This window comes from Alligator mississippiensis, chromosome 3 (genome assembly GCF_030867095.1).
Source record: "Alligator mississippiensis isolate rAllMis1 chromosome 3, rAllMis1, whole genome shotgun sequence".
In the NCBI taxonomy this organism is placed as follows: domain Eukaryota; kingdom Metazoa; phylum Chordata; order Crocodylia; family Alligatoridae; genus Alligator; species Alligator mississippiensis.
The window spans coordinates 267612425-267625903 of record NC_081826.1 but is presented as its reverse complement, the minus strand read 5'-3'; the positions used below and the strand labels follow the sequence as shown (position 1 = coordinate 267625903).

General features: G+C 47.2%; 1 long non-coding RNA gene across 1 annotated transcript; it reads right to left on the bottom strand.

The window, feature by feature from the left end:
- Positions 1-4544: 4544 nt before the first annotated feature.
- Positions 4545-12006, bottom strand: LOC109285325 (uncharacterized). The gene is made up of 2 exons (XR_009461129.1): positions 9277-12006; positions 4545-6797 (listed from the first exon to the last, which is right to left on the bottom strand). It is a non-coding gene; the product is annotated as an uncharacterized LOC109285325 (long non-coding RNA).
- Positions 12007-13479: the final 1473 nt, after the last annotated feature.

The following is a 13479-nucleotide window of genomic DNA, read 5'->3' as shown; positions in this document are numbered from 1 at the left end:
CAGTATGGCATTCCCCCTAGTGGGACCGTGTACCTCCTGTGTCAGGTGGAGGTCCTGTACACAGGTTAGAAACCTGCGTGAGCAAGGACTTTGCTGTCTGCGTCTCCCAGGAGATGTCCGGGTAGTTTAGGTCCCCCATGACTACCGCCTCTTTAGCTTTTATGGTCTCCGAGAGTTGCCTCAGGAGCCCCGAATCTATTTCTTCCCCTTGATGTGGGGGGTCTATAGCAGACCCCTACCACCAAATCCCTTTCTCCTTGCCCCCCATGTAGCCTAACCCACAATCCTTCTACTTCCTCATCCTTGGATTCCGTCTTGATGAGGGTTGATGTATGTTGCTCACTGACATAGAGCGCAACCCCTCCCCATTTTTTCCCCACCCTGTCCTTTCTGTACAACTATAGCCCTCAATATGTACTGCCCAGTCGTGGGATGAATCCCACCAGGTTTCTGTTAGCCCCACTAAGTCATAGATGTTTAGTGCAAGCAGGAGCGCTAGTTCATCCTGCTTGTTCCCCATGCTCCTAGCATTAGTATATAGGCACTTGAGCCCTGCGACTGGTGCCTTTGCTGCCCCCCCGCTCCGAGTCCCAAGGGGCCCTTTGATTCTTACCTTCTCGTTTCTTACCTGTGCCATAGTGCTGGCCTCCCCATGTTCAATTTGGTTCCAGATGGATGGTGGAGCCAGTGACAATGTAATCCCAGTAATGCTGGGTATGTCTACAAGTTCATTAATGCTCAGTAGTTACTGCACATTTCATTTAGTACTTGTATAATCAAGTACTAAATAAATGCACAGTACTGCCAGCAAATGCCACTTCAGTGGCACTACTGTGCAGTAGCCCAATAATACTGAGTAGCAGTGTATTAGCACTGTTTGTGCTGTGACACACTTCTGCACAGTATTATTAGGCTACTGCACAGTTAGCGTCTTGTGTAGATGTGCCCACTGCGGACTGGTAATATTAACCTGAGAAATATGGCCAGGGATGCTGATGTACAATAAAATCACATAAGCCTGTCAAGAAACCCACAGAACAAGAGACAATCATTTGGAATTTAAAGTGCTGAGCCACACAACTGCAGTTTGATCACAATACCACACTATATCTTCAATGTACGAGAAGTTAACTCTTACTGCCAGGTGGGGATAACTGACAGAGACCCAGTCCCCCCAGTACTGGTATAAAAATCTCTGTTCCGTATGGTTGTGCTCATATTCCACATGACCTTTCATTTTAAATATAGCCTATTAAGATTTGCATCAGAATGAGTCAGAATTCCTAAAAGTATACGATCTTAAACATTTTGTAAAAAAAAAAATGGAATTATAATTTCTATCGATACCTCCTATTTACAACTTTGAAACTTTTAAGGCTATGAGTTGATACCAAACAGAATGTATGCTAATTAGAGATGATTTAATTTAGACTTGATTAATGAATAACTACATAGGTAAAACTGTATATGGTTCATTATTAATGATAAAATCATAATATTAATTATGGACCACTATTTGACCATTCACTAATTATTTTAATGTTTGTGAAGATCAATGTTTCCTAGATTGTAGCATGAATTAATAGTTGGTTGAAAATTCATACCATGAAGTATTTTGTCATTTATTATTTCCAGATTTTAGAAGTGTCAGTCATTCAGTTAGGGAACATAAATATTGCCATATGACTTAGATGACAGATAGCTAAGAGCCAACATTTTATGAACCACCCATAAGCTGAAAATTGTTTGTGAAAACTATTTGGCAAATCTTTGAAAACAAGTGTTATATTTGCCAAAATCAGGATCATTTCACAAATGAATAGGATGTAATACACAAAATACTAGTATTATTCATGATGAATAATATGAGTAGCTCCAGTGTTGATATCATGACAGGAGAATAATTTGAATCACTCCTATCTTTGCAATGTAATATGCTTATATCTATTCATTTGGTTAAATACTCCATTATTTGATCCCTTCTTCTTTTTCCCTTTCTTGAAAGATTTGCCAAAAAAAAGAAACAAAAAATGAAAAACTAAATATGTGACATTTCAAATCCTTCTCTCAACTAACCTGAAAACAGAAGAAAGGAAATAAAAGTGAAAACATAAAAAACAATAACATGTTGTTTATATCCATTTTACTAGACATAATAATATCCTGTTACTTATAATGCTAACAACTTGCTTAGTTCATTACCACGGAAAACATCTACTTTGCAGACACTTATCTATCTTTCTTGGCTGTCCTGTTACTTGCAGTCCTTTATGTTTAAGAGAGGTCTGGCTTAAGAACAAGACTGGGAAATAAGAACTCCAGAATCATGATCCCAGCTCTGACAGCAAATCTGTCTTCAAATGGGTTAATATCCCAAAATGGCCTCTGCTTATTTTGAGTTTTGGAAATGCTCAGGCCTTGTTTTTAGAGATGACCACAGGCAATTCAAATCAATGTCACACTGTACCTATGAATATCAAGGCCAAGGATATTTTGTTCTGATCATTCTGTTTGGGGTGGTGTATGGTTCTGACTGTTGTTGTACCTAAGCAACTTACTGTGCCTTAATTGATATGCCTGATGTTTGTTATACATCATTTATTGTCTCTCTTTCTCATTATGTCCTGGAGGTTCAAATTGTGTATACTCATAAGTGGATATCTGTAATGCACTCTGAAAAGGAAAAGTGCTCCATACTATAGGCACTAGGGATATTAATGTTATAAAACAAAGCTGCTGTAAGAATACAGAACTTGTGCCGTATCCAGCAGACATTTTCGGCATATTTTTACTGAGGTTAATATAATATTCATAACACTGCTAAAGGACCGTTTGTTGGACAACATGATTTTGCCACTGGCATGTATCTATAGAAGAGATTTTCTGTTTCATGCCCACATTCTAGCATATAATTATAGTAATAAAGTCTAGTCCTTTGCTGCTGCCAGTATTATGAAATCATGGCAATGGTTGTAAAAATAAAAGAGGTCACAACCCCTCCACACACACACACACCCACTCTGTATTTGATATCAAATAGCTTTGGTGGGAAAATGCAGACCTTTAAACTTTCTCTACCAAACTCAATGCATTCTGTATTTAACTTATCCTCTAAACCAGTTTGTGTTATAGGAATTTGAAAACTGCATATAACCATGGAAAAAGTCTGTACTTAATTAGCTACTGAGTGCAGCTTGATTTAAGCAAAATAACAATCATTTCTTTGTGCTAACTATTTTTAATCATATGCATTACATGCATCAGTCTGTCCTTATGCCAAGGCTATTCTAGCTTTGACCCTACTTCACTGTTTTACCTTTGGCAAAGAGATGTATCAGGAAACGTCTGCATGGAGATGCTTTTTTATCTGTTTGGGTATGAACAACTCTTCCTCAATAACAAAACCCATTCTCTTAAATTTACAGCTACTCAAGCAAAATGAGCTACAAAGGCAAGGAATGAATCTATGTAAAAACTGAATAGTGAGTTGGGATTAGAGGAAGTAGGAGGAGGAACAGGACAATTGACTTCTGCCCCTGCAGTTTGTAGGTATTTAATAGGTACCAATGATACAGATGTCCATAACTGGCCCTTGAGTTCAAGGGATGAATAAGGTAAAAGAAGAAATGTGCCTACAGTGTGAAAGAAAGGGAAGTGATGGCTGGGACTTTGCACATTATTAACTGAGTTCCAGAGGCTCTGAGGCCAAGATGTTCCAAAGCAATGAATCAATTTAAATGCCTCTGTTTTGGGGATGTTGAACTTGAGGGCCTGGTTTAGAGGAAGTTTTTGATTCCTTTTAAAAGATCCTACATTTCAGAAAGTGCTGACACAAAGTCTCTGAAAACCAGGTTCATTTAGAGTGCTGAACACTGAAGAATTGCTACTCACCCTTCAAAATCTTGGCTGTAGTTTTTTGTTTTTTTCTAGGCAAGAAAGTGCAGGACTGAGACTGTGGTAGGAAAAGGGAAATTTAAAAATCAAGTCACGTCAGTCCCAAGGCTGCTGCAACCATTGAGGCATCTGAGGTGCTATAATAACCTTCCTAGGTCAGTTGAGTTGCTTTGCATCATTGGTGATCCTTCGAGTAGATTGAGCTGGTGCCGACCATCTCCTGTCCAAGTATGGATGTCCATTTGCTCGCAGGGAGCTTGTCTGCCCTTTGACAGGTCTTGTTTTTAGTCTTGCTGGTTGTCCACGCACACTCCTCACCCAGGCTAGCCCAGGTGGGGGAACTGATTTAGTCGCCAACAACCTGACCATGGAACAGGCTGTGTGGTTATCATGGTACCAGATAACAGACCCAGAGAGGCCTGGCTTGACATTGGAAATTGATAAGGGAATTGAGATAATCAAACAAAGGCAAGTATGTTGAATTTTTTTTCCTATCCTAAAAAACCTATTATATTCTAAAACAAAAAGGAGAAAATTAAAGGCATATAGCAAGGATAGATGGAAAATACAATCCCCACCAGGACACACAGTAAGAAATACTGTATTGTATTTTTCTTGGAGGGACCTTCAGAGCAAGCTGGAAAAAAATGTTTGATTTTTTCACTCTTCTTTATTGAAAAGCAAAAAATAAAAGCAACCATGGGAGAGAAGCAGATAGCAGTGTTGATTAAAGAACACTGGGTGAATCTACATGTCCAATTAAGGGTATTTGGGTTTACTATGCAGTAAAACAGCACTGGGCAGGTATCTACACATGCAGCCTCCTCGGAGGGGATTTGTTGCTTATGGGAGTAGGCTGCTCCAGGCCTCCTCCTGCCCTGCTCCACTCTCCTGCTCTCACCCTCCCATGCTAAATGGCCACATGGCCTGGCTCACCACCCCACCTTTGGGTTGCTACTTGACCAGCTCCACCTGTACCTGAAACACAGCCCACCACTATGCAGCTGTCCTTCCCCATAGAGACCTAGCTGGCCATCACCCTCCTCAAGCTAACCATGCCCACCAGCCTACAGTACATCGGCCACCTCTTCGGGGTGGGCAAAACAACCACTAGGGAGGCCATCCTGGAGGTCTTTGGCATCCTCCAGAACATTCTGGCCTACACCATGCTCCAGGTCAATGACCCCCTGAAGGTGGTGGCAGGATTCTGCACCCTGGGCTTTCTGTAGTGCACTGGGACCCTGGATAGGACCCACATCCCCATCACCTGCCTGCCCTGGGGGCACTACCCATACTACAGACTGTGGAGCTTCCATTCAGTTGTACTTCAAGCTGCGGTGGACCACCCAGGCTCCTTCAGACATATCAGCCCTGGCTTAGCTAATAGTACCCACAATGCCTGGTTCTTCTGGAATTCCGCCCTGGTGCAGAGGTGTTCCAGACCTCCATTATCAGGCAATGTCATTATCAGGGACCCCACCTACCCACTCCTCACCTGGCTCATGTGGCCCTACATCAGCCAGCTCAACCTATACCAGGCATATTTCAACAGGTACCTAGGCTGGAGCCATGCACTGGTGGAGTGTGCCTTTAGCCACCTCAAAGGATGCTGGTGCACCTTCACTGCCTGCCTCAAGGTCATGGAGGCCAATATCCCCTGGGTCATCGTCACAGCCTGTGTGCTGCATAACATCTGTGAGGCCCAAGGAGAGCTCTTCCACAAGGTGTGAGCAGAGAAGGGAAGCAGCAGGCAAAGGAGACCTGGCACTTGGAGCATCAGCTGTGGAGGCAGTGACAGTAATGGCCCCCCACTCACAGAGGCCCTGGACCTCAGTGGAAACTGTGGACAGTTTTCAGCAAATGTTTTTATTTCCCTCCACAAACCGAGACCCTGTCCCACTCTCCCTCCACAACTACAGACTCCCTCCCACCCTTCCCCCCAAACCCAGACCACACCACTAATCCCACCACCCACCAACAATAAAGCACCCTCTTCCCTGTGCAAACAATATACACTGTGCTGTGTGGTCTCCCAGGGTGGGGGATGGTGGGGTGGAGGTGCCTACAGGGAGGATTCAGGGGACAGGTGCCCAGCACCCCAGCCTCTGGCCATACGACCATGGGTGCGCACACCACAGCAAGGCCATCAGGTGGGGAGCTCACCCAGGGTTGAGGGTGGCCACTGTTCTGCCTGCACTGCTGGATCCTCCTCCTCCATCATGAAACCAAGGCCAGCAGGGCCCATGTGCAGTGCTGGCCCTACTGCAGGCAGTCCCTGTTAAAGTGCCATATGCCTCATGGGCAAACAACGGCGGTGGGAGGAGGAGGTCCCTGGTAGAGGGGCCGGCTGCTGGGGGACCCAGCGTGAGTGCAAGGGCAGGGAGCCCTGGCTGCTGCAGGTGCTGCTGCCCCTCAGCCTAAGCCCACTGTGGGACTTGCTGCTGGGTGGCTGTCACGGGACAGGCAGTGCCAGGGGCAAGGCAGCAGGTGACATGAAGGTGACCATCAGGGCCAGGATGGTGTCCAGCACCTGGTGGTCCTCCTCTGGAGCCTCCACTGCCCAGACCACCATGGCCACTTGCCGCTCCTTCACCTTTAACATTTTCTTGAGGAGAGCAATGTGCCTGTCCTTGAAGGCCAGAAGCCTGTCCCAGAACACCTGGTCCTCACAATCCTTCTCCCAGTCACATGCAATGTCTTTGGCGTGCCAGGCCCATGAGTCTGCCAGCCACTTCTCTGCCATGGTGACCAGCTGGTACAACAGCAGGGTCCAGTCTTGTGTCTGCCGCTGTTGGAAGCAGTGCATGTGGAGCATGCTGGCCAAGGGTGGCAGTGTCCCTGAGGGCACATCCCCGGTGGTGGCTGGTGCCTCTCCCTCATGTGCACATGCTGGACCTGCAGAACTAGGAGAGAGAGGCTTTTTGTGATAGTTTGGAACATTTCAGAGATAACATGTTCTATATCAAAGCACTGTGCACTGCCTGACCTCAGATCAGGGGTTGTACATGCACAGATGCCCAGGGACCATGGTAAGTTGGGTGGATGGGCTCTGCCATAGGCAGCTGCTGGCCAAGCTCTCCATTCCTGCTCCCTCCATAGGCAAGCAGCCTGTCATTCTGATCTCCTAACCAGGCCAGGCCAGGCCAGGCCAGGCCAGGACAGGGCTGGCTCCTGGCAGCAGCTGCCACAGCTCCAGACCCACTCCCCCCGTTCTCCTCTTGCAAGCAGGGGCGGACAGGGGAGAGGAGAGAAAGGGAGGGGAGGACCCTCCCCCCATGTGGGGCCCTTTGGTCCAGGTCTACAGCCCAGGGGTGGGAAGGAGAGCTGGTGCGTGCTGGGTGGCCGTGTTGCTACCTTCCCCCCCCAGCCTTCCTCCCTGTATTACTGGGGGATGGGAATGGCAGGCATCTGTGGTGGCCCAAGTCTGTCCCTGCAGGCAGTGATGAGGTGTGGATCCCACCAGTGTCCCAAGCTGAAAGAGCATGGTGCCTGGCTGCCTGGGCAGTGACCCCCATCCCCTCCCAGGGAGGAGCTGGAGCTCATCGTGGTGGTTGGTGCCATCTGTGGCCTGGACTCCTGTGTGGGGTTGTCCACCCAGAGCTGGTGTGGCAGTCACTGGCCTGGGCTCCTGGAGCTGCTGGACAAACCCAAGGGTGGGAAGCACACCAGGACCTGTGTCTGGTGCCCCAAGAGGCCCTCCTCTGCAGATGAGTCACTGCTGCCAGGCCACAGAGGAGGCTCTAGCAGGACACCCTTGCTGGAGAACAGGGCACAGCTGCTTTCAGGGTCCTGGGGAGCCAGGATACAGTCCAGCTGCCACATGAAGGGCATGGTCCTGCAGGCAGCCCTGGAGCAGTGGTTGTGGTTGGTGACATGGACTCACTGCACCCACAGGGCCTCAACCTTCATGTGGCACTGTCATGCTAACCACTGGTGCCTGCACTCTTGCATGTGGCTGACCAGGACCTCATAGATGTGGGCATTGGAGCACCTGCCCCAGGAAAACTGGCTCTGCATCTTGCCATCACCCCACAGTGCAAATCAGGTCTGTGGTCTATCTCTGGGACCAGTTGGGGCCCCAGACTATGGTGTGTGACTCCTTCAATGATCCTTAGGGATTCCACTTGAGACTGGAGTAAAGGCCAGGCTGAGGCAGGCAAAGCACCCTTCCAGCTCTTGGGCTGGAGAAACTCCAAGCCCCATGCCTCTGGGGCAAGTCTGAGTGTAGTCCCCTGGTGGTGGGGCTGACTGGGAGCAAATTTGTTCCCGGTCAGCATCTACACATATGCTACTGGGCAGTACCTACTGCACAGTTCATTTACTACCAGCATTTTTAGGTAGTAAACTAACCCTGCAGTAGATTAATTTACTGTGTAGTAACTTCCTGCACATTTAAACAATGATGCTTTACTGTGCAGTAAATTACTGTGCAGTAAAGGATCTCATGTAGACACACCTACTGAGGAGTAAGTAGGGAAGATAGACAGCACTGGCAAGTTGCAGCTTGTTGATAAGTGAAAAGAAAGGTGACAGAAACAGGAAAATACACTAAATAAAAGTAAAAAAGGCAAAAACAAGTCAAACTTAGAGACCAAAGGAAGAAAGCCAAGAAGATACAGGACAGAAGATGCTTTTGTGTACACTGGACTAAATCCTGAATTACTCACTTGACATTGCTCTAGGCTTGCACCAGCATAACTGAGAAATGAAGATGGTTCATGTGTGACATTGTTACCAGTACTTTTCATGAACCAAATGTGATATATTTTAAGATACCTCACAGACCCCTGGGATCAAATTTAGCCCTGATGTAACCCTTCTTCCTTCATGTGAATTACACCAGAGATGACCACACTTTGGCTCACTGCCTTTTTTTCTTTTTTTGAAAGGTTAAGCTTGCTATCGGAACCACAGGTCATGTTAGATTTGACATAAGCGGGCATATCAAAGGTATGCCTGCCTTTGAAGGAGGGCTGGTCCTGTGGGGAAATGGTGTATGAAAGATAGAAAGCCTCCACCTTACCTGCAGATGCAACCAAAAAATCTGAAGAAGTAAAAAACTCTGTGAGTCTCTTGGGCAACAGGCCAATGGTAGGTAAGTGGGAACAGATAGGTGATTATTCATTATTCTCCCCTGGTGCAGGTGGATTTAATTTGCTTAGCTGTCTGCTGCTGAAATTCTGTGACAGTATGATCTCATTTTATCCAAATTCCATCAGTTTTGAAAGAAGCCCAGGGATATAGATAGGATACATCATTTTACACTCCAAAGTCTGAATTTGTGAAAGCCGGGCCTCAGCTACAATGGTGAGGAGAGAAACGTAGGCACCAAGATACAGACGTATTCAAGATTTGACTCCTTTGACCTCCACAAAGCTTTACCTGTGTATGCCAGGGCTGGATCCAGCCTGTCATTGACAGAAGTTGGCACAGAATCCGGTGGAAGCTGAAAATCTGGTAAGGGGATGTTGTGGTATTGTGGCAGCATAACTCCTCCTTCTCTAGGGCAGGACATCACCCATCATTCCTTCCTCATGGATTATGAAGTCTTCTATTGATTGTTATCCTTGTTTGGATTAAATCTAATGGTTGTAATCCTTTCTAGGAAGTAGATGTGTATTTAAATTCTTTCTGTGAAAATACATCTGAGGATGCTATAAGTATTGTTAACAATGGCTTGATTTGAATCCTGTCCTCCAGCTAACTCTGTCTTTCTTCAGATTTTTCAACTGCTAACCTAATGAAGGCGGTAACCCTTGCCACTTGTCAGCTCTTGTGAAACACACTTCAATATTTGGTATTGCAGTCCTGCTGATTGTCTCCTTCCTGGCCCTAGAGAGCCTTAATATTCCTTTGTCCTCAGTAAGAATTGAGATCTCCTAGCATCTTAAGGGTTCTTTTCACCCCCTAGCTTTAAGTATAAATGCCAAATGCATTTATTAGCTGCAATAATAATGTTCCAGAATCCTGTTAATTTAAGTGAGAACAGAAACAGGCTGAAATATTCTAAATAGCTCTCTTCATCTTTGTTTAATTCCAACAAATAAGGGCATCTCCCTAATACATATAGAACCATAGATACATAGAAAATTAGGGCTAGAAGGGATTTCAAGAGGCGTAGTCCAATCCTCTGCTTTAAGACCCCTGCTTAAGCCAGGTGTTAAAAACCTGTAAGGATGGAGAGACCACAACTTCTCTGGGTACCTTATTCCAGTGTGTCCCGGGGAGACCAAGAAGAAGGATTGGGAAGCCCCGCCTGCAGGGCACAGCATGGAAAAAAACCATCAAAATAAAGAGGGAAGCATGAAATAACTACTCACCTGTAGGAGGCACAATGCCGGAGGGACGAAGAGAAGAGCCCACGTGGTTCACAAGCTGCGTCTTTATGCAATTAAAACCAGTGGGTGACGTCACAGGGATGCACCGGCCAGCAAAGATAAAAGCGGCCACCGGCAGTAAGGCGGAGAGAGTGAGTGAGGAGGCAAAGGCTCTCCGTGCCAGCAACAGACAGGGCCGGCATGAACGGGGAGCGCCCATATGATGGGTGGCAGCTGGAGCAGCAGGGGTCCCTCACACCAAAGGTACCGAGGCAGAGCCCCAGGAGGGGAGGAGTACCAGGGGTGACTTCCCCCTTGTACCTCCGAGGAAGTTCGGTGGTGGAGGTTCCGAACAACAGTGCAATAAGGACGGTGACCCAGAGGAACAGGCTGAGACCTACCCTGGGGAAGCAGAAGTTTGTCCACCCAGCCGCTTCCAGGTACCGGGTCAGGGAGCTGGGCTGGGAGCGGAAAGGGAAGAGAGACCCCGCAGGACCAGCATGGGGGGAATACTGCCAAGCACGGGCAGGAGTGCGGGAAGAACCAACCGGTAGGACACCGGACAGGAAGACCCTTTTGGGGTTCTTTTTTTTTTCTTCTTTTCTTCATTTTGTTTTCTTTACCCCATGCTTGACAGGGGAACCCATGCCGACACCAGGAACAGAGCCGACGGGCTCAAAGGGGCCCCAGGCATAGGGTCTGAAACAACTAACGATCCTGCCCCAAGGAGGAAAGTGGGACACAATAAGGCACAAGGGACATCCACTGAGGAGAGGTGGCTGTGTTGACACCTGGCACCCCGCCAGAGGTTGGTGTAAGGTTGGGGTGTAGGGGAGGTGGAGCCCCATGAACATCCCGTGAGTGGAGTGGTCATCCCTGAGGGGACCTTCGAGGCTACCCCACTCCCCGAAGTAACATTCAAAGACATGACAGGTGAGTTCGGGGGAGCCCAGAGGGACAACCAAAGCCCACCTCAGGGAATCCATGAAGCCAGAGAGCATGTGCCCTCTACAGTTCGGGCCAAGGTGGCACATGAGTGGGCGTTCGAAGCCAGGCAGGCACACAGTGCTTTACTACCCTCCTAGATTCATAGATGTTAGGGTCGGAAGGGACCTCAATAGATCATCGAGTCCAACTTTCTTTCTCCTAGTAAGAAAGTTTTTCCTAAACAACCTAACCTAAAATATTTAACTTAAATTTCCCCTGCTAAAGCTTAAAACTGTTGCTCCTTGTTCTGTCATCTGCCACCACTGAGAACAGTCCAGCTCCATCCTCTTTGGAACCACCCTGCAGGTAGTTGAAGGCTGTTATTAAATCCCACCTCAGTCTTCCCTTCTCAGCTAAGTACAGACAGTTAAAAAGCCCAAGGCTGAATCAATTCAGTCTTTGCAGGTTAGTCTAATCAGCAGAGATTAAACTGAGAAATAACTGGACAGACATTTGCTTTTGATTCAGGTAATGCAGCCACATGCCTGCAGTGGCTCAGGCCACAAGCTGGGAGGTGCTAGAGCACAGCTTTAGCATGTAGCCAGCACGGGCTATATGTTCACTTCCTCTTCCTGGTGCCCCTGAGGTCTCTGGGATTTGCACTCCAGAATTACAGCTGCAACAGGACTCTACAGCATTGCTCATCACTTCCTCTTCCTGCTTCCAGGTGCCTCTGGAATTTGTAGTTTACAGTTGCAGCCAGCAGTAAGTTTTTTAGCAGAACAGAGCAGGGTAGGGCAGGGCAGCTCTGTACTTGGGGAAAGAAAAATTTAACCCCTTTCCCTGGCCCCAGACCCCTCTGGGGCAGTGCCTGCCTCTGCACCCACCCACCCACCCCTTCTCTGCTGGAGCAGACAACCCAGTCCAGGGCTGGAAAGCCTGCTGAGAAACTGATTTAACTAGAACCTGGAAGGGGCCTGGGACAGAAGTTGCATAAACTGGTTTGAACCAAGTCAGTTAAGTCTGATACTACATTCAACCAGGTTTATCAGTTTCAGCCATTTTGAAACTGGTTTATGTGCACTGAATTTCTGTTGTGTTACAGATTTAAACCAGTTTCTGATCACTTAAACTGGTTTGTGTGTAACTTATGTCCCTAGCTGAGTCCAGACTCAGCCTTTCCTCATAACCAGGAATCTGAGTTGTCCATTTCCTGCAGAAAAATACAGATTTTCCCCTTCGAGGCAGTTTCCTCTTTTGCAAACAAATCTCTGCAGGCTGGTAGAGTTCCATCCTGCAAGAACTGCTTATAAAAAGGGTGGGAAACATTAAGACCTGCCCCGGGGGCAGGGTCTGAGAATCCTAGTCGGCCAGGGCTGGCTCAGACTCAGTTTCCCTCCTGCAGTCTTTGGGTTATGTAGGGTTGGCAGGGGCTGGAGCCTGGGGGCATCTGGAGTCCCCTCTAATAGGGCTGGGGAGGCAGGGGGCTGTGGGTCAGGAATGAAGGGCACCGGCAGAGCTGGGGGGGGGGGGGAAGGCTGTGGAGCTGTGGGTTGCATGCAATTCATGCTATCCAGATACCCAACTACCCAGATATCTCCTGGAAGAATGCTTGGCCAGCTCAGATCGATCACAATCCTTCCTGACCAGCAAAAAGAGCTTTTTTTGACTCAGGAGGTGCACAGGCCAACTAGAGGCAATGCACTTCTTGACCTGGTTCTGGCCAAAGGGGATGACCTGGTGACCAACTTAAACATAGAGGGCAAGCCTAGGTGATAGTGACCATGAAATCATTATGTTCACCGTCCATCGCAAGGCTGACAAAACACATGCCAAGCTTGAAGTCTTAGACTTCAAAAATGCGAATTTTAATAAGCTCAGGTCACTAGTAGAGAATGCCCTGAGAGACCAAGGACCACAGGTAAAGGGAGCATGAGAAGAATGGTTGTTCCTTAAGAAGACAATCCTTAAGGCTCAGAGAAAATCCATTCCCTTAGGAAAAAAGTAGCAGAAGGGTCAAAACACCCTCTTGGCTAAGCAGAGAAGTTTCAGCCCTCCTTCAGAAAAAGAAAAAGGTATACAAACAATGGAAGCTTGGGACAGCCTCTAAGGAAGACTACTAGACAATGGACCTCACTTGTAGAAAACAGATTAGGCAAGCTAAGGCAGAAACCAAACTAAAACTAGCTATAAGAATCAAGGACAACAAGAAGTCCTTCTTTAGCTACATAGGGAATAAAAGGAAAACTAATGGGAGTGTGAGGCTGCTGCTCAATGCCTCAGAATACCTGGTCACTACCACTCAGGAAAAAACGGAATTTCTAAATGACTACTTTGCCTT